Source organism: Heterodontus francisci, unplaced genomic scaffold (genome assembly GCF_036365525.1).
Source record: "Heterodontus francisci isolate sHetFra1 unplaced genomic scaffold, sHetFra1.hap1 HAP1_SCAFFOLD_64, whole genome shotgun sequence".
Classification (NCBI taxonomy): domain Eukaryota; kingdom Metazoa; phylum Chordata; class Chondrichthyes; order Heterodontiformes; family Heterodontidae; genus Heterodontus; species Heterodontus francisci.
The window spans coordinates 6,064,937-6,092,689 of NW_027140221.1; positions in this window are offsets into that span (position 1 = coordinate 6,064,937).

The following is a 27,753-nucleotide window of genomic DNA, read 5'->3' on the forward strand; positions in this document are numbered from 1 at the left end:
TCACTCAACTTGTCTAAATCACCCTGAAGCCTTTCTGCATCCTCCTCACAACTCATCCTCCCACCCTATTTTGCGTCATCTGCAAATTTGGAGATATTACATTTAGTTCCCTCATCTAAATCATAAATATATATTGTGAATAGCTGGGGTCCAAGCACTGATCACTGTTGTACCCCACTAGTCACTGCCTGCCATTCGGAAAAAGACCCATTTATCCCTACTCCTTTTTTCCTGTCTGCCAACCAATTTTCTATCCATCTCAATCCCATGAATTTTAATTTTAGATGCTAATCTCTTATGTGGGACTTTTTCAAATGCCTTCTGAAAGTCCAAGTAAACCACATCCTCTGGCTCCACCCCCCCCCACCCCCCTCCCCCATCATCTCTACTAGTTACATCCTTGAAGGATTCCAGTTGATTTGCCAAGCATGATTTCCCTTTCGTAAATCCATGCTGACTCTGGCCGATTCTACCACTGTTCTCCAAGTGCTCTGCTATAAAATCTTTGATAATGGACTCTAGAAATTTCCCAACTACCGACGTCAGGCTGACTGGTCTATAATACCCTTCTTTCTATCTACCTCCCTTTTTAAATAGTGGGGCTACATTAGCTACCCTCCAATCTGTAGGAACTGTTCCAACGCCTATCAAATCTTGGAAGATGACCACCAATGCATCCACCATTTCTTGGGCACTTCCTTAAGTACTCTTGCATTCAGACCATCAGGCCCTGGGAATATATCAGCCTTCAATCCCACCAATTTCCCAACACCATTTCTCTACTAATACTGATTTCCTTCAGTTCCCATCTCTCACGAAGCCCTGTGTTCCCCAACATTTCTGGTATGATATTTGTGTCCTCCTTTGTGAAGACAGAACCAAAGTATACAATTAGTTGGTCAGCCATCTCTTTGTTCCCCATAATAAATTCCCTGTTTCTGACTGTAGGGGACTTACATTTGTCTTCACTACTCTTTTTATCTTCACATATCTATATAAACCTTTACAGTTAGTTTTATGTTCCCCACAAGCTTGCTCCCATTCTCTATGTTCCCCTTCTTAATCAATCACTTGGTCCCCCATTGCTGAATTCTAAACTGCTCCCAATCCTAAGGTTTGTTGTTTTTTTTTTCTAGCGAATTTATATGCATCTTCCTTGGATCTAATGCTTTCTCTAATTTCCCTTGTAAGTCATGAATTGGCTTCCTTCCCCGCTTTACTTTTGTGCCAGACAGAAATAAACAGTTGTTTCAGTCCATCCATGCACACTTTGAATGTTTGCCATTGCTTTTCCACCGTCGTCCCTTTAAGTAACGTTTCCCAGTCTATCATAGACAATTTGCGCCTTATACCTTCATAGTTTCCTTTACTAAGATTCTGGGCCCTCGTCTCAGAATCAACTCTGTCACTCCCCATCTTGATGAAGAATTCTATCATATTATGGTCGTTCTTCCCCATGGGGGTCTCGCACAACCAGAGTGTCAATTATTCCTCTGTCATTGCACAATACCCAGTCTAGGATGGCCTCTTGCCCAGTTGGTTCCTCAACGTATTGGTCCAGAAAACCATCCCGTTTATACTCCAAAATTCCTCCTCTATGGAATTGTGACTAATTTGATTTGCCCACTCTATAGTTTGATTAAAGATACCCGAAAATACAAATGTTCCCGTAATACATGCGTCTCCAATTTCCTGTTTAATGCCATTCCGAACATCACTACTACAGTTTGGGGATCTATATACAACCCCCACTAACCATTTCTGCCCATTAGAGTTTCTCAGCGCTACCCATACATATTCCACATCGTCAGAGCTAATATCCTTCCTGATTATTGCATTAAAAAGCTCTTTAACCAGCAATGCAACTCCAACGCCTTTTGTTTTTTGTCTGTCCTTCCAAAATACTGAATAGCCCTGGATGTCCATTTCCCATCCCTGGTCACCTTGCAGCCATGTCTCCATAATCCCGTCTGAATCATACTCGTTTATATCTATTTGCGCGATTAATTCATCCACTTTACTGTGAATGCTCCACGTGTTAAGGCACACAGCCTTAAGGCTTGTTTTTAAAACATTAGTTGGCCTCTTCCCACTATTTTTCACTGTGGCCATGTTTGATTCTGGCCCTTGATTTCTCTGCCTTTCACTTTTCCGATTCCTCTTACTGTCTTTTGTCCTTGCCTTTGATCGTCCCTCCTCTGACTCTTTGCAAAGGTTCCCATCCCTCCGTGTGTTTGTGTGTGTGTGTGTGTTTGTGTGTATCTCTGTTTGTGTCTGTGTGTTTGTATATCTGTCTGGCTCAGAACCTGGGGTCTGGTCGGTGTGTGTGTGTGTGTGTGATTCTCTTTGTCAGTCTGTGTATGTGGTTATATATCTGTCTCGTTCAGTGCCTGGGGTCTGATCGGTGTGTGTGTGCCTGTGTGTGTGTTTTATCAACCTCTTTGCTGGTAGATTTGCTAGTGCTGTTGGGGTTGTGGGGGGGGAGTTGCTGTTGGGGATTAAACTAATTTGGCAGCGCAATGGTATAAGACTGGAGGGACAGTCGGGATGATGCAAAGTCAAATAAAGAAGAAAATCAAAATCAGTTTGGAAGGCAGAGCAAATACAGACCTGTTAAGGCACGAGCGAATAATGCAAGGATGGATTTCATCTATTTTTTTAATGCGAGGAGTCTTACTAGCAAGGCAAATAAATGATTTGATAGGATTAATTAACAAATGGGAATTTGATATTAATGCTATCACAGAAACATATTTATGGGAATGGCCGGACTGGCAGCTCAGTATTCAAGGGTATAGAATCTTCAGGCGAGACAGACGAGGGGGTAAAAGCGGAGGTGGCATTGCACTGTTGATCAAGGAGTCAATTACTGCAGTAAGGAAGGATGATATCTTAGAGGGATCCTCAAATGAGGGCATATGGGTGGAACTTCAAAACAAAAAAAGGGGCAATTACTTGGCTGGCAGTGTACTACAGGCCTCCAAACTGTCAGGGAGAGATAGAGGAGCAGATACGGAGGCAAATCTGAGGCAGGTGGAACAATGATAGGGCTATAGTAGGGGAGTTCATGTTCCCCCAATATTAACTGGGATATTCTTTGTGCAAAAGGCTTAATGGGGGCGGAATTTCTAGAATGCAAAGAGGAGAGTTTTTTGAGCCAGTATGTGGAACGTCCAACAAGACAAAGGGCAGTCCTGGACCTAATCCTGGGGAATGAAGCTGGACAAGTAATAAAAGTATCAGTGGGGGAGCATTTCGGGCTTAGTGGTCATAACTCTGTAAGACTTAAGGTAGCTATGGAAAAGGACCAGGAGGGACCGGAAATAAAAGTACCGAATTGGGGGAAGGCCAATATCAATATGAAAAACAGGATCTGGCAAAAGTGGACTGGGAGCACCTACTTGAAGGAAAGTCTACATCAGGCCATTGGGAGTCATTCAAGGACGAAATAGTGAGAGTTCAGAGCCAGCATGTACCCGTAAAGATGAAGGGTAGGTCTAGCAAGCCCAGGGAACTCTGGATGTCAAAGGATCTCGAGGATTGGATCAGGAAAGAAGGGGGTTTGTGGCATATTTCGAGCGCTGAAAACAGTGGAGGCCACAGAGGAGAATAGAAACATAGAAAATAGGAGCAGGAGTAGGCTATTCTGCCCCTCAAGCCTGTAGAATGTGTAGGGAAAGGAAAGGGTCAAGGTGGTTTATAAGTATATTATGGGCGAGAGGATAACTAGGGAAAGAGTCGGGCCCATTCGGGACCAAAGTGTCAATCTGTGTGTAGAGCCAGAGGACATAGGTACGGTTGTAAGTGATTAGTTTTCATCTGCTTTGACGATGGAGAAGGAGGATGTAGGCATAGATATCAGGCAGGGGGATTGTGATATACCTGTACAAATTAGCATTGAAACGGAGGAAGTATTAGCTGTTTTAGTGGGACTTAACGTGGATAAATCCCCAGGCCCAGACGAGATGCATCCCAGGCTGTTATATAAGGCAAGAGAGGAGATAGCAGGGGCCCTGACTCAAATTTTAAATCCTCTCTGGAAACAGGAGAGTTACCAGAGGACAGGAGGCCACTGAATGTGGTATCATTATTCAAGAATTGGAGCAGGGATCGAACAGACAATTACATCAGTGGTATGGAAACTATTGGGAAAAACATTCTGAGGGTCAGGATTAATCTTCACTTGGAAAGGCAGTGATTAATCAGCGATAATCGGCATGGCTTTGTCAGGGGAAGATCCTGTCTAACAAACTTGATTGCAGTTTTTCGAGGAGGTGACTAGATGTGTAGATGAGGGTAAAGTGGATTCTGTAGTCTACATGAACTTCAGTAAGGCTTTTGCTAAGGCCCCGCATGGGATATTGGTTAAGAAGGTAAGAGCCCATGGGATCCAGGGTAATTTGGCAAACTGGATCCAAATTTGGCTTAGTGGCAGGAGGTAGAGGCTGATGGCCGAGGGTTGTTTTTGGGAGTGCAGACGTGTGACCAGTGTTGTACCGCATGGATCGGTGCTGGGACCCTTGCTGTTTGAAGTGTACATTAATGATTCAGACGTGAATATAGGAAGAATGATTAGTAAGCTTGCAAATGGCACTAAAATTGTTGGTATTGTAAATAGAGAAGAAGGAAAGCCTTAGATTACAGGACGATATAGATGTGCTGGTGAGATGGGCGGTGCAGTGGCAAATGGAGTTTAACCCTGAAAAGGTGATGCATAGGAGGGCTAACAAGGCAAGGAAATATATAATGGATGGTAGGACCCTAGGAAATAGAGGGTCAGAGGGACCTTGGTGTACTTGTCCACAGATCATTGAAGGCAGCAGCAAAGGTAGAGAAGGTGGTTAGGAAGGCACATGGGATACTTGCCTTTTTTAGCCGAAGCAGAGAATATAAGAGCAGGGAGGTTAGGATGGAGCTGTATAAAATATAAGTTAGGCCACAGTTAGGGTGCTGTGTAAAGTTCCAGCCTCCATCTGATAGGAAGGATGTGATAGTACTGGAGAGATTGCAGAGGGGATTCACCTGGATGTTGCCTGTGCTGGAGTATTTCAGATATGAAGAGAGACTGAAAAGGCTAGGGTTGTTTTCCATGGAGCAGAGAATGCTGAGGGGGGACGTGATTGAGGTATACAATATTCTTAGGGCATTTATAGGTTAGATAGGAAGAAACGTATTCCTTCAGCTGAGGGATCAATAACCAGGGGGCATAGATTTAAAGTAAGGGGCAGGGAGTTTAGAGGGGATTTGAGGAAAATAATTTGAACCCGGAGGGTCGTTGGAGTCTGGAACGAACTGCCTGAAGATGTCGGAGAGGCAGGAACCCTCACGACATTTAAGAATTATGTGGATGAGTATTTGAAACGCCATAGCATACAATGGTCCGGGCCAAGTACTGGAAAATGGAATTAGAATAGTTAGGTGCTTGATGGCCAGCACAGACACGTTGGGCCAAAGGGCCTGTTTCTGTGCTGTATTACTCTATGGCTCTCTGATTGACCACCGCACAGTCCCTCTGGAGCCAAGGTCCTGTCTTTACATTGAGGTATACTCACCATTGTGCTGTGTGGCACTGCCACCACGCGAAATGGCATAGATTGCAAACAGATCTAGCAACTCTAAACTGGGTAACCACGAGACGCTTTGTGCCATCGGCAACAGAAGCAACAGCAGAATTATATTCAGCCATACTGTGTAACTTCATGGCACGGCATATCCCCACTCTACCATTAACATCAAGCCGTGGGATCAACCCTGGTACAATAAGAGTGTTGGAAGGCTTCCCAGGAGCAGCACCAAGCATACCTAAAAATGAGGTGTCAGCCTGGTGAAGTTACAACACAGGAATACTTGCATACCCAACAGTGGAAGCAACATGTGATAGACAGAGTTAAACAATTCCACACCACACAGATCAGCTCCCAACTCGATGTCTTCCCCACCAGTATTGCCAGCCGTCCTGACCCACAGACCATCTCCAAAATGCTTGAAAAATTCAGCCTGTTGAATTAGGCAAGGCTTCCAGCCACATGACACACCAGATAAAATAACTTGTAGAAAAAACAAGTAAGTCTTTTGTTCGATGAACTCCATTTTCCCACAATTCATATAAAACTCCTCCTCTCCCATCCCACAAGCTTTGTGTGCTCTCTGAAACCCAGAAGCTCACAGTTGACAAATCTTTCTTCATACTGTCCCCACTCACTTGCCTGGATGAGTGCGGGTCCAATAACACTGAAACAGATCTGCAGTCCTGCCGCATCCAGTCACGAATGGTGGTGGACAAATGATCAACCAACAGGAGGAAGAAGTTCCACAAATATCCACATCCTGACTAATAGTGGAGCCCAGCACATCAGTGCAAAAGACAAGGTTGCAATATTTACATCCATCTTCAGCCAGAAGTGCAGAGTGGATGATCCATCTCGGCCTCCTGCTGAGGTCACCAGCATCACAGATGTCAGTCTTCAGCCAATCTTATTCATTCCACGAAATATCAAGAAATAGTGAAGGCACCGGATACTGCAAATGCTCTGGGCCCTGACAGTATGTCGGCAATAGTACTGATAACCTGCGTTCCAGAGCTAACCATACGCTGAGCCAGGCTGCTCCAGTACGGCTACAACACTGGCATCTACCAGGAAATGTGGGAAATTGCACAGGTATGGCCTGTCCACAAAAAACAGGACAAATCCAACTTGGCCAATTACTGCCTTATCAGTCTACTGTCGATCATCAGCAACGTGATGGGTGGGGTGATCAACCCTGCTTTCAAGCAGCTCTTGTTCAGCAATAACCTGCTCACTGGCACTCAGCTCTTGACCTCATTACAGACTTGGTCCAAACATGGGAAAAAGAGCACAACGCTAGACGTGAGGGGAGCGTGACTGCTCTTGACATCATGGCAACATTTGACTGAGCATGGCATTAAGAGGCCCGAGAATAACTGGAATCAAAGGGCATCAGAGGGAAAGCTCTCCACTTGTTGGAGTAGTACCGAGCACAAAGGAAGTTGGTTGTGGTTGTTGGAGGTCATTTATCTCAGCCATAAGACATCAGGGCAGTGTGCTTGGCACAACCATAGTCAGCTGCTTCATCAATAACCTTCCCTCCATTATAAGGTCAGAAGTGGGATGCGCGCTGCTGATTGTACAATGTTCAACACCATTTGTAAATCAGAGTATACTAAAGCAGCCCGTGTTCATATGCAGCAAGACATGGAGAACATCACACCTTGTGCTAATAAGTTGCAAGTAACATACGTAGCAGACACGTGCTAGTCAGTGGCCATCTCAAACAAGAGGTAATCTAACCATCTCCCCTTGACGTTCACTTGTATTAGAATTGTTGAATCCCCCACTACCAATATCCAGTGGGTGACCGTTGACCAGAATCTGAACTGGACCAGCCAGGTAAACACTGTGGCTGCAGGCGGAGGTCGGATGTTAGGAATTCTGCCTCGAGTAACTCATACCCTGTCTCCCCAGTGCCTGTCCACTATCTACAAGGCACATGTCATGAGTATGATGGAATACTCTACACTGGCCTGGATGGATGCTGTTCCAACAACACACAAGAAGCTCGACACCATCCAGGAAAGCAGCCCGTTTGATTGGCACCCCATTCATAATCTTCAACATTCACTCCCTCCACCACCGGCACACAGTGGAAGCAGCGTGTATCAAGAACAAGGTACACTGCGGCAACACACCAAGCACATACCAAAGCCGCTACCCTTACTACCTAGAAGTTCAAGGGCAGCAGATGCAGATGAACACCAGCACCTTAAAATTCCCCTCCAAGCCACTCACCATCCTGACTAAGAACAATACCGTCGTTCCTTCATTGTCGCTGGATTGAAATTCTGGCACACAATTCCTCAAAGCACTGTGGGTGTACCTACACCCCATGGCCTGCAGCAGTTAAAGAAGGTAGCTCACACCATCTCAAATACAATCAAGGATGGTCAATAAATGCTGGTCTAACCAGGGATGCCCACTCTCCATAAATGAATAATAATAAAAAAAAATCTCTCCTGCCCTCTGTTCGATCACACATATTAATTTTATTTCTTCTTGCCGCCTTCTTTCCACTTAAAAAAAAACTATTACATTTCTAACCTTTTCCACTTCTAACAAAAGGTCACAGACCAGAAATGCCAACCCTGTCTCCACAGATGCTGTCAGATCTGCTGAGCATTTCCAGCACTTTCTGATTTAAGGTCAGTGTTTATTGTGCTGCCTGAGTGTTACATTATTAACAGGGATCCCAGAAAATGACAGTGTTGGCACAGAGATCCTCACATTTCTGCTTTCATACTGCATTCTCTTAAGTACTTGTGAAATTCTGAGGGGATCTTGCATGTGTAACATAATTTATATAGTTTCTTTGCTGAGTATCAGTGCTTCCTGCAAGTTCCTTGGTTAGTGTGACCATTTTCAGTATGTTTATGTGTAAGTGCCACTGCATACAGGATTGATCAGCTCCTCACAGATACAGGAGATTGACCCAAATATCTTCAATCTCCACCATTCTGTGCGTGTGCTTCAGGTTTCTCTGACAGCCGGTTGCTGTCAACATCCATGTCTCATTCTGAAATTGTCAGTCTGTGATCTCTGAAAAACACACCTCAGGGGGACAAGTCTATCAGACTGGGAAAGACTGGATGCAGCTGCAGAAACCAAAGAGTGTCTGGCAGTGTTATGGGGCGCATTAACTTGTTTCAAATCATTTCTGTCTAGATTGATAATACAGTGTGTGGAATTATTTTATTCAATGTCCATTTCGGGAGAGTTTTTGTTTCATTCTATGTGCGATCCGGGGAATTCATCATTTGAAGGTTTTCTACCTGTGATAACTTTACAGTGGCAGCTCAGCTGTGTTCATTTATTGATCTGTTTTAGTTCTTCAGACTCTTTTCATTACCCAGATCTAGTTTCATTCCCAGAGAAATCAGGCTGACATTAAATGTTATTTATTGAGGTACAGTGGGCAGTTTATTGAAGCAACTGTCTACCTTCAGATCCCCTCTGTGAATTGAATCACAGCAAATTAACGACTGACATTGACACAGGCTGCATATCCGGTGATCGGATCACAGAGAGTTAATGCTTTACATTAACATAGGTTCAATCCTCCTGATTGTATTTGATTCTTAACAGTATTCCTGCTTCATTAACCTATACAGGAAACAGCCTCAACATCTCATGGCATCTTGTATTTTAAATTAAAACCACAGCGAGAATTAATGCTTTGGTGTCTCTGACTTTGCTGATTGAATTGGACTCAGAGTGATTTATCATGGCCCGTTGATATTGTGTGTTATTCATTTGGAAATTGTACACAGATTGCAGTAATTATGTACTGTGATTCACTCTTTGTGATAAGATATACGTTTATTTGCAGGCACTAAGTTGTCAAATATTTCCAGTGAATTACCGATATTGCCCATACATGCTTCCCCCGATACATTGTCCTGGATTTTAAACAACGTAAGTTCAAATTCCGAGCTGAAACATCCTGCTGCAGAATGTTGATAATTCAGAGCAGCAGGCAAGAAAAACAGAAGCACTGAAATCACCACAACGCCAGGTGCTTCCTCTCAGTTCAACAGAAAAACACACAGTTACTATCCTGAGGCTCTGCAGACTGTGAGCTGCTTTTCACATATTTCGGTATTAGAAAGCCGTTCTTGACTCCAAGTGATTAGCTTCCAGAAAACAGACTCCTATTTTGAAGGAACACATCACATCCCTCCCTGTATAGTTCAACGATGGTGAAAATTCACAACTTATGATGACCAGTCAGTGTCTCTGTCTGATCTGCGTGTCTCACAGTGTCAATGAGTGAACACATTTCCTCAAATATTTGGCAGGTTTCCCGATAAAGCTGCGCAGTCCTTAAATGGAGTGCAGCAGTTTTGACAGGAATGGCTCAGATACACTCTGCTGCTCTGCAGTGGGCAAATACAGCAAAACTGAGCAGAAAAAACAGTGACAGTTGTATTGCTGGTAATGGTAGTAATGGTAATCGAGGTGACTGCCCTCGGTATCAAGGCAATATTGGACCAAGAGTGTGCCGAAGGAGATGACTTCCCTGATCCCGTCATATTCTCTTTTCTCAGCATCTCCAAATTTATTGATCTATTGTGTGTATGTCTTTACATTCAATTGCAACCTCACCCCATTTCCCCATGATATCATCTTCCTTAAAAAGTCAAAATACTGCGGATGCTGATTATCTAAAATATGAACAGAAGATGTTGGAAATACTTAGTCGGCGGGGCAACATTTTGAGAAAGGGACCGAGACTTAACCTTCCCCGCTGGAGAATTTTCTTCAGAACCAGAAAATGTTTCAGGAAGCACAGAGGCTGGGAATGGGGGAACGGAGGAAGGAGATAAAGAGAGAAACTGTGATCGTGTGGAAGGCAAGAGTGCTTAAATGAAGAGAAGAATCATTACCAGAACCTGCTGTCAAAAACAAATGGGGGCACTAGTTCCCATGTGTTTTTATTTTTGAAGTTGATGTTGATCAGGAAAATTGAAACAGTGTAGGAGGCTGAGTACAGAGGGGTCAGCTGGGAGTGGGACAGGGAATTATAATGGCAAGTGAATGGAAGATAAGTGACTTAATGACTGCCCGTAGGATGTTGATTATGGGGGATTCAGCGACGGTAATGCCGTTGAATGTCCAGGGGAAATGGTTAGATTCTCTTTTGTCGGAGTTGGTCATTGCCTGGCACTTGTGTGGCGCGAATGCTGCTTGCCACGTATCAACCCAAGCCTGGATATTGTCCAGGTCTTTCTGCATTTCTACACAGACTGCTTCAGTATCTGAGGAGTTGCGAATGGTGCTGAACATTGCGCAATCATCAGTGAACATCCCCACATCCGACCTTATGATTGAAGGAAGGTCATTGATGAAGCAGCTGAAGATGGTTGGGCCTAGGACACTACCCTGAGGTACTCCTGCAGTGATGTCCTGGAACTCAGATGATTGACCTCCAACAACCACAACCATCTTCCTTTGTGCCAGGTATGACTCCAGCCAGCTTAGGGTTTTCCCCCTGATTCCGATTGACCTCAGTTTTGCTCGGACTCCTTGATGCCATACTCGGTCAAATGCTGCCCTGATGTCAAGGGCAGTCACTCTCGCCTCACCTCTTGAGTTCAGTTATTTTGTCCATGTTTGAAGCAAGGCTGTAATGAGGTCAGGCGCTGAGTGGCCCTGGCGGAACAGAAACTGAGCATCACTAAGCAGGTTGTTGCTGAGCAAGTGCTGCTTGATGGCACTGTTGATGACACCTTCCATCACTTTACTGATGATTGAGAATGGGCTAATGGGGCGGTAGTTGGCCGGGTTGGATTTGTCCTGCCTTTTGTGTACAGAACATACCTGGGCAATTTTCCACATTGCAGGGTAGATGCCAGTGTTGTAGCTGTACTGGAACAGCTTGGCTCGGGGCGCGGCAAATTCTGGAGCACAGGTCTTCAGTACTATTGCCGGAATATTGTCAGGGCCCATAGCTTTTGCAGTATCCAGTGCCTTCAGCCGTTTCTTGATATCACGTGGAGTGAATCGAATTGGCTGAAGTTTGGCATCTGTGAAGCTGGGGACTTCAGGAGGAGGCCGAGATGGATCATCAACTCGACACTTCTGGCTGAAGATTGTTGCAAATGCTTCAGCCTTATCTTTAGAACTGATGTGCTGGGCTCCCCCATCGTTGAGGATGGGGATATTTGTGGAGCCACCTCCTCCAGTTAGTTGTTTAATTGTCCACCACCATTCACGGTTGGATGTGGCAGGACTGCAGAGCTTCGATCTGATCCGTTGCTTATTGAATCGCTTCGCTCTGTCCATCGCATGCTGCTTACACAGTCTGGCATGAAAGTAGTCCTGGGTTGTCGCTTCACCAGGTTGACACCTCATTTTGACGTATCCCTGGTGTTGCTCCTGGCATGCCCTCCTGCACTCTTCATTGAACAAGGGTTGGTCTCCTGGCTTGATGATAATGGTAGAGTGGGGGATATGCCGGGCCATGAGGTTACAAATTGTGGTTGAGTACAATTCTGCTGCTACTGATGGCCCACAACGCCTCATGGGTGCCCAGTTTTGCATAGCTAGATCCATTCTAAATCTATCCCATGCAGCACGGTGATAGTGCCACACAACACGATGGATGGTATCCTCAATGGGAAGGCGGGACATAGTCTCCACAAGGACTGTGCGGTGGCCACTCCTACCGATACTGTCATGGACAGATGCATCCGTGGCAGGCAGATTGGTGAGGAGGAGGTCGAGTATGTTCTTCCCTCGTGTTGGTTCCCCCACCACCTGCCGCAGACCCAGTCGAGCAGCCATGTCCTTTAGGAATCGGCCAGCTCTGTCAGTAGTGGTGCTACCGAGCCACTCATGGTGATGGACTTTGAAGTCCCCCACCCAGAGTACATTTTGTGCCCTTGCCACCCTCAGTGCTTCCTGCAAGTGGTGTTCAACATGGAGGAGTACTGAGTCATCAGTTGAGGGAGGGCGGTAGGTGGTAATCAGTAGGAGGTTACCTTGCTCATATTTAACCTGATGCCATGAGACTTCATGAGGTCCGGAATCGATGTTGAGGACTCCCAGGGCAACTCCCTCCCGACTGTGTACCACTGTGCCACCACCTCTGCTGTTTCTGTCTTGCCGGTGGAACAGGACATACCCGGGAATGGTGATGGCAGTGTCTGGGACATTGTCTGTTAGGTATGATTCCGTGCGTATGACTATGTCAGGCTGTTGCTTGACTAGTCTGTTGGACAGCTCTCCCAACTTTGGCACAAGCCCCCAGATGTTAGTAAGGAGGACTTTGCAGGGTCGACAGGGCTGTGTTTGCCGTTGTCGTTTCCGGTGCTGAGGTCGATGCCGGGTGGTCCGTCCGGTTTCATTCCTTTTTATAGACCTCGTAGCGGTTAGGTGCAACTGAGTGGCTTGCCAGGAAATTTCAGAGGGCATGTAAGAGTTAACCACATTGCTGTGGGTCTGGAGTCACATGCAGGCCAGACCAGGTGTGGACAGCAGATTTCCTTCCCGAAAGGACATTAGTGAACCAGATGGGTTTTTACAACAATCGACAATGGTTTCATGGCCATCATTAGACTTTTTTGTTTAGAATTATAACATTACAGCGCTGTACAGGCCCTTCGGCCCTCGATGTAGCGCCGACCTGTGAAACCATCTGAACTACACTATTCCATTTTCATCCATATGTCTATCCAATGACCACTTAAATGCCCTCAAAGTTGGCGAGACTACTACTGTTGCAGGCAGGGCGTTCTACGCCCCTACTACTCTCTGAGTAAAGAAACTACCTCTGACATCTGTCCTATATCTATCACCCCTCAACTTAAAGCTATGTCCCCTCGTGTTTGCCATCGCCATCCGAGGATAAAGAATCTCACTATCCACCCAATCTAACCCTCTGATTATCTTATATGTCTCTATTAAGTCACCTCTCCTCCTCCTTCTCTCCAACGAAAACAACCTCAAGTCCCTCAGCCTTTCCTCGTAAGACCTTCCCTCCAAACCAGGCAACATACTAGTAAATCTCCTCTGCACCCTTTCTATAGCTTCCACATCCTTACTATAATGCGGTGACCAGAACTGCACGCAATACTCCAGGTGCGGTCTCACCAGAGTTTTGTACAGCTGCAGCATGACCTCGTGGCTCCGAAACTCGATCCCCCTACTAATAAAAGCTAACACACAATATGCCTTCTTAACAGCCCTATTAACCTGGGTAGCAACCTTCAGGGATTTATGCACCTGGACACCAAGATCTCTCTGTTCATCTACACTACCAAGAATCTTCCCATTAGCCCAGTACTCTGCATTCCTGTTACTCCTTCCAAAGTGAATCACCTCGCACTTTTCTGCATGAAACTCCATTTGCCATCTCTCAGCCCAGGTCTGCAGCCTATCTATGTCCCTCTGTACCCGACAACATCCTAGACTAGTTTTTAATTCCAGATTATTTTTTATTAATTTCAAATTCCACCTTCTGCTGTGGTGGGATTTGAACCCATGTCCCCAGAGAAATACCCTGGGTCTCTGGGTTACTCGTCCAGTGATAATACCACTACGCCACCGCCTACCTATTATATTACAATAATATAGCCTGGGACATACCATAGTAATGGAGAAGGTGCAAAACAAGATCAGCAATTTCTTATTTATGTAGTGTCCTTACATAGTTAAAATATCCAAGTCACAATATCAAAGACAATTTGATAGCGAGCAGCGTTAACAGATATGATGGCGGATGACCAAATGCCTGGTCAAGGTGGGAAGTTTTAAGCAGCATCATAAAGGAGGAAAAAGATATAGTGAGGCAGAGGTTAATGGAGGGAATTCCAGAATTTAGGATCTTGGCAGATGAAAACAAGACCACCAGCGGTGGAGCGTTTAAATTTGGGAATGTTCAAGATTCCGGAATTGAAGGAGCACAAATATCTCATAGGGCTGAAAGAGATAGGGAGGGAAGAGGTCATGGCGAGATTCGAAAATAAGCGTGAGAATTTCAATATTGTTCAGGTGAATAACCAGAAGCTAATGGGAGTGCAGTGGTGATGGGTGAAAGGGACCTGGAGTCCGTTGGCTGCAGAGGTTTGGATGTCCTCAGGTTAACTGAGGATGCTAAGATGGAGGCTGGCCATGACGCACATTGGAATAGTCAAGTCCAGAGGTGAAGGTGTGGAATTAAATGCTGCACTCTCTGGATGAAAAATGAATTGTCAGTTAATGGAAAAGAGAAAGAAGAAATTCATTACAAATTCCAATTCCAGAATATAATCTAAAACCAGATAGATAGCATAGTGTAGAGGGAGAAATAGAAAAAGAATACAAGAAGGACAAAGGGAAAGCATAGAAAAGATTAGCAGCTACAAATCTTGTAAAACATATAAAAGTAAAAGGGATAATCAAAGGAACGGTGGATCCGATTATGGAGAAACAAGCAAATATCCCTGTCGAGGCAGAGGGCATGACTGAGGTACTGAATGAGTAATTTGCAACTGCCTTCACAAAAGAAGAGTCTGAAATTATTGTCGCAATCGAGTCGAGGGAATCAGAGATCTTGCACAGGATAAAATAGATGGGAAGGCGTTGCCAAACAGTTGATCCCTAAATGTCGACAGCACCCCTGTTCCATATGGGAAGCATCCTGGGTGGATAAAGGAAGCTGGTTTGGAGATAAGATCAGCTCTGACCACAATGTTTCAATCCTCCTTATTTATCGCACTGGGGCCAGCAGACTTGAATTTGGTAAATGCTAGACTCCTTTTCAAAACGAGAGGAGAGGGTAAGCCTTGTGACTACAAGCTAATCTGTCTAACGATAGTGAAGGTTGAGAGATCTACGAGAGGCCCACATCAAGGACAAAATGCATTCTCACTTGCAGAAGCATGGGGTAAGATGAGAAAACCGTCTCGGATTTCTTGAAGGCCAATTCCGTGTAACTAACCTGATTGAGTTGTTCTTTCAAATGCGAGACTGAAGTGGGCCTTGTGTATGAGGGCATCCAATGTTGACGAAGTATCTCATAACAGACTTATTCAGAAAATAGGAATGCATATTATTAAAGGGACAATGTCAGCTCGAGCAGTCGATTGGCGAAGAGATAGGAGGCAGAGAACAGTGGTGAATGGATGCTCTTCTGACAGGCAAGGGTGGCGGTTGCCTGGGGGTTGGTTTTAAGACTACTGTTTTTTCTTTCCACATGCAAATTACATAGACTTGGGTTTAGAATGTATAATTTTGACATTTGTGGATGGTGAAAAACATGGCTCTGTAGTAAATCGTGAATATTATAATAGCAGACTTCAGGGCAGACAGTCTGCTGAAATGGGCAAATCAACGGTAGCTGCAACTTATTGTGGTCAAGTCAGAAATTAAGTTCATTGGGAAAACATCATGTCAGTATTGTATAAATGATACAATTTTCAGGTGATGCAAGAACAGAGGGACCCGGGAAATGCAAGTCCATACATCTTTGAGGATTGCAGGGCAAGTGGTGAAGCTGATTGAGAAAGTGTATGGGATACTTGATTTGAAAATGGGCTTATTGAATTCATACATAAAGGACATCAAGCTGATCCTTTACAAATCAATTGTTATGACTTAGCTGACGTCTTGTGTGCAATTCCGGGCACGAATACCTTGGAAGAATTTCAAGGCCCTGGAAAGGGTACAGAGGAGGATGAGCAAGAACTCACCACTGGTGAGGGAATTCATTTGCATGGATAGAATGCAGGAGTTTGGATTTTTCTTACTGGCGCAGAGAAAGTTCAGTGGGATGTAAACATAGAAAATAGGAGCAGGAGTAGGCCATTCGGCCCTTCGAACATGATGTGCCATTCATTCTGACCATGGCTGATCATTCAACTCAGTAACCTGTTCCCGCTTTCGCCCCATACCCTTTGAACCCTTCAGACACAAGAGCTGTATCTCACGCCTTCTTGAAAACATACAATGTTTTGGCCTCAACTGCTTTCTGTGGGAGCAAATTCCACAGGCACCCCACTCTCTGGGTGAAGATATTTCTCCTTATCTCTGCCCAGAAAGGTTTATTCTGTATCCTTAGACAATGACCCCTGGTTCTGGACTCCCCCACCATCGGGAACATCCATCCTGCATCTACCCTGTCAAGTTCTGTTTGAATTTTGTCGGCTTCTATGAGACACCACCCCCACGCCCCACCTCACTCTTCCAAACTCAAGAAAATATAATCCTAACCGACGCAATCTCTCCTCATACGTCAGTCCCGCCATCCCAAATTTAACAGAGTTCAAAATAATGAGGTGTCATGATGGAGTAAGCATGCGGAAATTATTTCCTCTCATGAATATGTTTGTCATCAGAGATCATGGCCAGGATTTTACTGGCCCCCAGAGGCGTGATTGGAAGCCAGGAGGGGTGGGGAAGGGACAAGGAGAAAAGCGGTGGCTGGCAGGGTATATGGCAGGATGGAGATCACAGCGCATCCCCCTCGTCCAGTGATACCGGGGGCAGGATAGACCGACAACAGCCTTCTCGCCCAGTGGAACACTGAGGATCTTAAGTGGCCTATTATGGGATAATTATGGGACCATTCCACCGCCGCTGGGATCTTACCAGCAGCGAGGTCCTCCACCACATGGAAAGTACACCTTGTAAAACGAAGCACTCACCCTGTGGCCTTGCGGGTGGGGTGCTGCCGCGTTCGTGGGTATTTTGTGGCCCACAGAGCACCTCCACCAAGAACCAGTTCATTCCGCGGGTCCTCCCTCCTCCTGCACCACCAGAACACCGCCTTACTCTTTCACCGGGGCCTTACGGACTGGCTCTGGTGATCCCGCCTCACCTACCTCTTCTCTGGGCTTCCAGCGCTGCGCCTGGGGGCCGAGGCCTTCTATTGAACCGGCAGAATAACTAGAGGGGGAATGAAGAGACAATATTTTACACAGAGGCTTGTTAAGATCTGGAAAGCACGACCTGAAAGAGTGATGAAATCAGATTCCTGAGGAATTTTTAAAGACAATTAAGCAAGTGCTTGATGTGGAATAACTTGCAGGGTTACAAGAAAATGCTACATATGTGACAATAAGTTGGACAGCTCTTTCTAAACGACTCTGACTAAAGTAGGCGAATGGCCTTTCCTGTGCATCTTTGATTCGATGATCTGGGCGCCAGATCAGTGATTCATTTACGTTTCACACTGTCACATGTCATTGTCCTCGCAGGATAGGCTGGTAGTTGGAACCTGGGTTAATTTTATCCATTAATGGTCACATTTCATCTCATTGGTGTATTTTACCAGACTGTAATTCACGGTTCACACTAGTCAAAATCTATTGGGTATTTGGAAGGAAACATTGGTTTCTGTAGAAGCTTCTGTCAAAGAATTAATTTCCACAACAGTCAGAGTTTCAGAAGTTGCTGGAAGGAGCTCTTAGTCTTTGAGAATAGCGTTCGGTTAATGTTCTGTTCACATCGCTGTACCCGGCACCAGAACGATGCTGCGGTCCTTCCTCACCCTGTCTCGACTGCAGCTTTTGAACTGTGAGTTACGGATTATTGAATGCATTATGTTATTTACTGATACACTGATTATTATTACAAGATATGTATTATTAATCTAATTATCATCTTTAATACAGAACCCATTCAGGAGATGTCGAAAGTAAATAATGCTTTATACATTTTTATATTCTTGTTTAGAGTGTAATGAAATATCGGAACTTGTTTATTGCCTTCGACCTGCCGCTCGTACAGACATAGCAGACTGGAGTTGAAAATCTAATGGTTCTATTTAAGCAGGGACTGTTAGAAAAAGAGCCACTTCGCTGTTCGAATAGAAACTGTCAGTATCTGGGATCAGTTTACAGAAAACGCATCTATTTTAATTACAGTTGTCATTCATTGGGATGATATGAAATGGATACTGAAAGGTTTATACAATTTGTAGAAGTTTCATTTGACACACATTTGGGATTGATTGTTTCCATTTTAAGTTCTATCAACAACAAATAGGAATAGACCTCCATATATATAAAAATGACTTGCGTTTATGTAGCGCATTTCACGACGTCAGGACGTCCTAAAGAGCTTTGCTGTCAATTAAGTACTGTTTTGTAGTGTTGTCCATACTGTAATGTAGGAAACGTGGCAGCCATGTTGCACAGAGCAAGCTCCGACAAACATCAATGTGATAATGGCCAGAATACCATTTGTGTGTGTGTGATGTTGATTGAGGGATCAACATTCCTCAGAGCACTAGGGATAATTCCCCTGCCCTTTCTCCAAATACTGCATCTGAAAGAGCTGACGGGGCCTCAGTTTAACTTCTCCTCCGATGGAAAGCATCTTGGACAGTGCAGCACACCCTCAGTACTGCACTGGAGTGGCAGCCCACATTTTGTGCTCAAGTCTCTGGAATTAGACTTGCACCCACCATCTCCTGACTCTGAGGCGAGAGTGCTAACAATTGAGTTATTGCTGACAGTAATATTGTATTGGTGACATTAAACGAGTTTGGAATATTCTACATCTCATTAACGGGTATTTTAAATTCCCAGTTGAATTTGTGTCGGGGACAAAGACCAAGGCAGTTTGTTTTATTACCCCCCCAACACCCCCCACTCCCCCTGCCGTCCCGCCCTGCGTTTGTTACACTGACACAGCCAGCTGGAATTGAAATTCTAATCTGATTATTTAATGCGAGACTGTTAGAAGTCGAGCGCCGTCTTTGTTTGAATAGACTGTATCTGAGACTGGGTGTAAGTTATCTCACTGAGTGTCGAGCACCAGTCAAAACTGCTTCTGCGGCTGACATGAACCGCCACACACATTTCTGTCACAGATATTTTTCAATACAAATGTTGTCTGCTCTTCTAGTGATACAGTTCATGAGACTAAATATTTTAAAATAGTTTGTTCAGTTTTGAAGTGTAATATTCAACCTATAATTCCTCTCAAATGTAGATGGAACCAAAATTTGTCAATTTGTTTTCATTGTTAGTATAATTATCAAGTGCACTCTGCAAAAAATGGTGTTACTGAAAGTTCCTGAATCGTTGGGGAATTTGCTCTGTATTACTGATCAGTTAGTGATGATCTTCAAAATTAGTATCTTTTATATTAAATTCATTATTCTATATCCTCCATTTGTATGTACAGTATCTAAAGATAGTTCAGTTTTCCCAATCACATATTTTTACACAGTGTCATGTAGTGTGTAATGAGTTCGTGATAATGTTCTTTATTATTGCTCCAACGGCTCATGCATGTTGCATATTTGTTGTTTTATTTCATTGATGATTCAATTCTATTTCTCACGATTTACCGTGTGTGTTTGGTTACATTCATTAATCTCTGTCTGTTGAAACTTTATTGGTTTACTGACAGGAGAACTTAGTCCCAGTGCTATCCGATAATTTATGTATTTAGCGAATTATATTTCCGTGAATATTAACTAATTGGAGAGTAAAATCCTGTTTTGTGGATTACTTAAAAAAAAATTATTCAAGTCACTGAAAAGATAAAAAATGAAGTGCACATGACTCCCTGTATCCTTTTCTCCAATCGCTAGTTGTTCTGAATGATTTTTAAAAAGCAAGCATGTTTTATGACAAATAAAACCATGTTTCATTGCTATCATATGAAGCGAATATTGAAATAGTTTATATCATTTGTGGAATTCACATTGAATAAGGATCTTGGGCTGTTGGCTTGATTTTACATGCTATCAATATTAAATAAAGAACAATTATCCATTCTTTCTCTATCAGAAATCATTTTTTTTTATAATATCTTACATCTGATTAACACGTCTTCTCAATTCCCTGGTGGGACATGTGCTAAACTTTCATTTAAATCCAAAATTGAAAACAAATAACGTGGCAATTTATTTTATGTGGTCCTCTGCGGCTCTTGTACCGACACGACGGACTGGAGTTGAAATTCTAAGCAGATTATTTAAACACAGCAATCTACCTGTACAGCGTGATCACAGTGAGAATGGAAGGTCTCGGGGTTTGGGGGTCTGGGGTCGATGGTAATGCAGGGATTATAGAACTGCACTCAAAGCTAAATCTACTGTTGACTGAACCCAAACAGGCAGTTGTGTCCCAGGTATTTCACAGGAGAAGTGCTGTCTGACCCTGTGTGATATACTGAGTGGAACTGAAATAATTTAAATAGTTTGTTCCAAGTTAAGAGTGTTGCACATGATCCATAAATATTGTATAATATGTTAAATAGTGGAAGAACCAATATTATTTCAATTAACATTCGTTATTAGTGTAATTGTGAAGTGCCTCTCCAAAAGATAATGTTACTGAATATTCCAAAATCTCCGGAGGATTTTCCATTTATTATTGTTTTCTTAACGATGACCTTGAAACTTTAGAACTTTGTATTGCAAATTCGCAACTTATTTCACATATCCATATGTCCAGCGTCAAGTAATAAATAATGTGACAACGTCTCCTTCCACATGCTCCCTTTATGTAACGCATCGTGAAGTGTTTAATGAGATATCATGAATAGTCTCCTTCCATCTGCTCGATATTTTGGGGAGTTTTTCGGTCGATGATTCGATTCAGTTTCTCACTGCTTCCAGTGCGGATTTGGTTATATTTGTTAATGTCTATCGACAACGAATGCTGGTTCACTGCAGGGAAACGCTCCCTATGTGTTATTAAATAATTCCATGATGAATTTTCTTCTGTATTTGTAAAAGGGATTGAATTGTAAAATCCTGATTTTGAAGGTAATTTAAGATTATTTTCTGCAAACCATAGAGCGGAGAGAATGTATGAAATGTAGATGACTCCCTGAATCTTTGTTAGCAGTCGGCGACTGATCAAAATCAATTTATAGCAAAGGTGCATATTTATTTTAGTTTGTGTTTATTGAGATTGTATGAAGTGAATATTGAAACAGTTTCCTTTATTTCTAAATTTATCATGAAATACATTTTGTCCTGTTTGATTTTTAGTTCATCAAATTCAAATAGGGAACTGTTATCCATTTTGGTCACTCACAGCATAAACGGGTCTCGTATTTCGTGCTCTGATTAACATTTAATTTATTTTCCAAGAGAGATTTGAGTTAAATTTAGTTTAATTACCAAAATTGAACATAAACACCATAAGAGTTGGTTTTATGTTGTTTCCTGTGGCTCTCGTACAGACGCAGCAGACTGGAGTTAAAATTCTAATCATGCGTTTAAAACGGAGACACATGGAATTAGAAAGTGCTCAGTGTTACAATGGAGTGTATGGGAGTCAGAACTGCAGAATGCTGGGAACTACATTGAGCCGACTCATCCCACATTGAGATTTCTCAGTGAAGTGTCGTGTGATAGAGAGAATTAGATTAAATCGTTTGTGCAGCATTTGGAATGTTCAGAAAGGACAACAAATATTGTATAATATATTAACTGGAGGTGGAACTAATATTGCTACGTTTGTACTGATTATTAATAGAGTTATCAATTCCACCCTCCAGAAATGATGCTACTGATTCCAAGGGATTCGGTGCATGAATAGTTTTATTTGGTCACCGACAATCTTCAAAACTACGCCTTTTTGTATTAAATCATGCTTTCTACTTCATACATTTAAGTGCACGGTGTTGTGTAATAATTAGTGTTTCTCAGTCTCTTTCTAGATTTTTCATAAATTTGATGTAGTATTTAATATCCAGACGTGTTTCTAAATCTCTTTCCACATGTCCCATACTTTTTGTATCGTGTGATGCAGTGTTTAATGAAAGATCCGGGGTTGTTTCCCAATCTCTGGGGAAAGGTGGGAAAGTGGAGATGGGGCAATATATCAGCCATGATCTTATTGAATGGCGGAGTGGCCTTGGTAGGCAGTATGGCCTAATCCTACTCCTGTTAAATGCTTTAATGTTCTCCCATATGTGCCATACTCTGCTCACCATTTGGAACAAATCCTGAATTCGTTTGCATATTTAAATTCAACAGACAGTGCCCAGAACAACTTGTCTTGGTACTGTAAATGTTCGATGCATGTTTCGTTATTTGTAACCGTGGTAACGTTTCTTCAGGCACTAGCTCATGTGTTATGGAGATAGATTGTTAAAAGTTACTGACAATGCTTTTGACACACAGCATCTGGATTGTTTGCTGTGAGGTCCTTCTGTCCGGTGCTTTGCTTGTGGTTGTACCCTACAATAACTGTAACTTTATCAATTACTTTGATTCTGAAATGCACAAGAGGTCACTTAATTGCAAAAGTAGTTCAAATTGGACCTAAAATAGTATGATATAATATAATTATTTAGATTCTCGATGCACCTAATAATAACTGCCGTGAGAAGCATGTACTTATAAACTCTCTGTATTGACTGTATTTTGTAACCTCTAAACCACCCCTGTCCCTGGTTTGTAACTCATTCAAGGGTTTAAATTCTGGGCTTTGAAAATCCCACAGTTATCCTGTTTCAGTTCACCTGCTTTGAATTTATTGTCACTTATAATTAATATTTTTCTATTACTCTTTATGGTAATACGGTGCATTCGCAAGTTAACAAAAGTATAAAATGTTAAAATAACTTAACAGTTTGGCACCAAACCATTTGTCTAATCATCAGGAAGGTAACGGTGCTACCACTGAAATCTCAGGCGCAGGTCAGTGTGAGCAGGGGAAATGGGTGGGCGGGACTGTCCACACCAGGATTACAGCAGCAGCAGAGTTTTAGATCAGCTGACGTTTACCTAGGGGAGGAGGCCCACCAGAAGTGTGTGACAATCGTGGGTATATTTTCTGTATATAGAGGTGATTTGGATAACGGTTCACAAAGAAATGCATTCAAACGTTTTCAAGAACAACAATGAGAGCTGTTAGAAATTGTGAGGAAGGATATGAGAGTGAATGGAGGAATCAGCAGATATGAGGAGTAGTGTCGATAAATGGAAAAATAGTAATGATTGAGAAAGGGGAACGACTGAACATTTATCTGAGACAGTAACAGATAAACTTGTCGAATAGTCAAACTTGGGAGTCTCGGTTATAAATTATTTAGATTCCTTTTCGGGATATGAGTTTGCCGGCCAGGCGGAATTTACTGAACAACACTACTTAGGCAGAGAGGATGGCGGGATGTTTTCTTGAAAATCTGTCGTCATGTTGGCGATATTGTTCTTCACCCATGTATTGTAGGGCGGCACAGTGGCGCAGTGGTTAGCACCGCAGCCTCACAGCTACAGGGACCCGGGTTCGATTCCTGGTACTGCCTGTGTGGAGTTTGCAAGTTCTCCCTGTGTCTGCGTGGGTTTTCTCCGGGTGCTCCGGTTTCCTCCCACATGCCAAAGACTTGCAGGTTGATAGGTGAATTGGCCATTCTAAATTACCCCTAGGATAGGTAGGTGGTAGGGAAATATAGGAACAGGTGGGGATGTTTGGTAGGAATATGGGATTAGTGTAGGATTAGTATAAATGGGTGGCTGATGTTCGGCACAGACTCGGTGGGCCGAAGGGCCTGTTTCAGTGCTGTATCTCTAATCTAATATTGTCCATCCCTATATTCCCTAAGAAGGTACTCGTGGGCTTTCTCCTTGAACCAGTAGTTTATCAGGGGAAACAAAACAGTCAAAACATGGGTGGTGACAGTCTGAAAAGATAAATGCATGAAGAGCTAGGGGACATGACTGAGTGGTTTGAAGAAGATTGATGGACTCGACAGAAGCACTGAGATGGAACCGTTTTTCAGTAAATACTGAAAGATTATACCCCTCGTCTCTCGTTGGGTCACTGGAAAAGGGGAATTTGCAGGAACTGACGATTATCAGGGAAATTTGGGAGGGATGTTAAGGCTCCAAGACTGGGGGGAAGTCACACACTATTTACATTGCATAACTGGGAGCATCAAGGAACCAGTGAGATTATAGTTGGGGAACTGTAACTCATTCAAGATTACGAGGAAGGCAAAGCTGAGGACAGGAATCAGTGTCACATTGTCTATAATATATCAGCCGAGTGTACAGAGAGATAACAAAACATGGGAGCGAGATTATCACCAGGGAGTTGGGGAGCAGGTCAACACAACGTCTATAGTATATAATGTTGAGAATAGAAAAAACACCTGGAGATCTGTGAGACACATTGTGATCAGGGGATTGGGAGCAGGAAAACATATCATCTATAGTATATAATGTTGTGATTGGAAAACACCTGGAGATCTGTGAGACACATTGTGATCAGAGAGATTGGGAGTCAGCTGAACACACCGTCTATCGTTTAAAATGTTGAGAATAGAAAAACACCTGGAGATCAGTAAGACACATTGTCATCAGGGAGATTGGGTGCAGGTCAACCGACTGAATGCATTTTTAAAAATCAGAAATGCTTAACCAGTAAACGGGAGGACCATTGATCGAACATCATTAATGGGCACGTCGGCGAGGGCAGGTTACAAGAGAATCAGAACAGCAGGATCTTAGTAATAAACAGTCAGCACGGAGTTAGGAGACTGACAGACCATTCATCTTGTTTTGTTTTGTTTGAAGAAGGCATATATTTTACTGAACAGCAGAAAGGCCCAATTACACCTTTATAGATACTTTGATAGCTGCAGGTGGAAGGATTCGCAGTTACTTAAAAGGCATCGAAATCTACCACAGGACCGGAAAATCTTAAATTGAATTTAACATTTCCCATTCCTTCTCTTACTTTAGATCTGAATGCTGAATTCACTGAGAGTGCCATCATCAGCGGGTTTAAAAGCGGGTCCATCACCACGGCTTCTCAGGGCACCTACACACGCATCATCAATGGTCAGAGCACCATCAGCACAAATTTACAGGGCGATTGGAAAGGGAGTGGGACTAATTTAACAGCTCTTACAAAGAGACAGCATAGGCACCATGGGCTGAATGGCGTCCCTCTGTGCTGTTTCATTGTAAGATTCAATAAGGGAGAGGACCATCACCACCGCCTTCTCAGAGCACCTTCACACTGGTAATACATGGAACCCACCCATCGTTACCAAAAGGAGAGAGTGTATCCGGGTGTCAGTGTGTGTATATGTGAAAACAATTCTGGATACATTTTGGCCCATTACCAATTTTAATTTGTTGCAAAAACTGTATTTTCGGTTTTAAGGAATGAAATCACATATCCTGGTATAATTTCTTCTGCAAAGCGACGGGAATAATGACCCTGCTGTTAGTTATATTTGTGTCTTTTCTTTCTGACAGTTTCGTTCATTTTTTGCCCCAGTAAACTTTAATTGTTAACTTCTCATTTCAGGCAGACCCGGGAACAGTCAGGCTGACCCGTCAGGTAATCGCCCTTTATCCTCACACTGTCTAATGTCTGTCTTCTCTAATCCATCCCATTAAGTATTAAGCTTGGGCAACAATCTCAGCACCTTTTTGATCACGGATTAACACGCTGCGCGGTTACCAGTCAGAAAGGGAATGTGTCCCTCGTAGTGTTAGTAAAGGTCTTTCATTCTTGCTGAGATATGGCTGCTGTCTTCAAGAGGAGGACGGTAACTGAGGGTCTCTGAACAGCAGAGAATGAAGAATCAGCTCCATTGACACTGTTACCGAGCTGAGAGAAGGCTGCAGTCTTCATGTTGGAGGGACAATAACTGATGGTCCCTGAAGAGCAGAGTGTGAAAGATCAGCACCACTCACATTGCTACCTGGCTGAGAGATGGCTGCTGCCTTCATGCAGAGGGATAATAACTGAGGGTCTTTGAACAGCAGAGAGTGAAGAATCAGCTCCATTGACACTGTTACCTATCGGAGAGATAGCTGCTGTCTTCATGTGGCGGGACAATAACTAAGGGTCTCTGAAGAGCAGAGTGTGAATGATCAGCTCCACTGGCAGTGCTGCCGATCCAAAGGCCAACATCACCAATCTGCACTGACATCCAAATCACATCAACATCCAGCCCTGTCTTTATTGGCTGTGGTGGGTGAGAGTGCAAATTCCTCTTTCCTGGTTCTGGAATCTCACTGTGTTCGTTCAATCAGTACTGAACACGTAAACATGTGATCATTACAGCCACGCCCAGGTCCCTACTTCTGCAGGTTAAATCTATTCTGAGCCTGTCGCCACCCCATTCCCTTTGCAGCTGCTGTGTTGGTGGGAATATCCGGCTGCCTCCCGGTTCCCTGCTCGTTTGCACCGTTTATTACTATTTACCTTTCCTTTTGTTTCATGTGTAATATTTACTCCGATGTTCCTATCGATTCATGCCTGATGAATGGGGAGGGTCCGTGCGCTGGGAAGTTGTGGGTTTAACACACTATAACCGCTTGATGGTACGTCTGATATTTTGCAGAGACGATGAAGCTGAGACTGGTGAAGGTGTCTGGTCCGTGCGCTAGGACATGTGGGTTTAACACACTATCACCACTTGATGATATTTCTGATATTTTACAGAGACCGTGAAGCTGAGACTCGTGAATGGGGGCAGTCGGTGCGCTGGGAGAGTGGCTGTTCACTACAGGGGACAGTGGGGGGCTGTGGTTTCCTATCTCTGGGACCTGCCAGACGCCGCTGTTGTGTGTCGGGAGCTGGGCTGCGGGTCCGCAGTTTCTGCACCGGGTGGAGCTCACTTTGGGAAAGGGTCCAGAACCATTATGACGTTGGCTGTAAGGTGCAGCGGGACCGAGGCCGCTCTCCGGGACTGTAAGTCAGAGCAATGGGGTCTCTATTCCGGGCTACAGTCCCATGAGGCAGGGGTGATCTGCTCAGGTAAAAAGCTCTCTCAGTCTCTCATCTCCCGCCGCGGCTGATAGAATCTGGGAAGAAGCGAAAGTAAAACAATCCGGGACGGTCGGTAGCCGGAAAGTCAGATGATAATAATTCCAGTAATTTCTGGTTAGATTTAATGTTAATATTAGGATCACTGTTTAAAATTATATCATTAGTACTATATTTAATAAACATTCTTCACCAGGAGCAGCAAATACCTGATACTCAGCACATTTACAATACAGCCAGAGCAGTTTCCATTGAGATTTTCCCTAATTCCGCAGTGAATGACCTGAATCGCAGGAAATTTCGCAATCTCAAACCCTCCATTCATCAACCCAGCAGCCGCTACCGGGCTTGCACTGGCAGCCCGGCTGTACACCTGCAGTGAGAGCTTGGCCTCGGAGCTGATATATTACACATATTGTGAAGCTGAGACTGGGGAGCAGGGGAGGGAGGGAGGCAGGTTTTTCAGCCTCGGGGAGCCGAAGTAATGGGTCTGC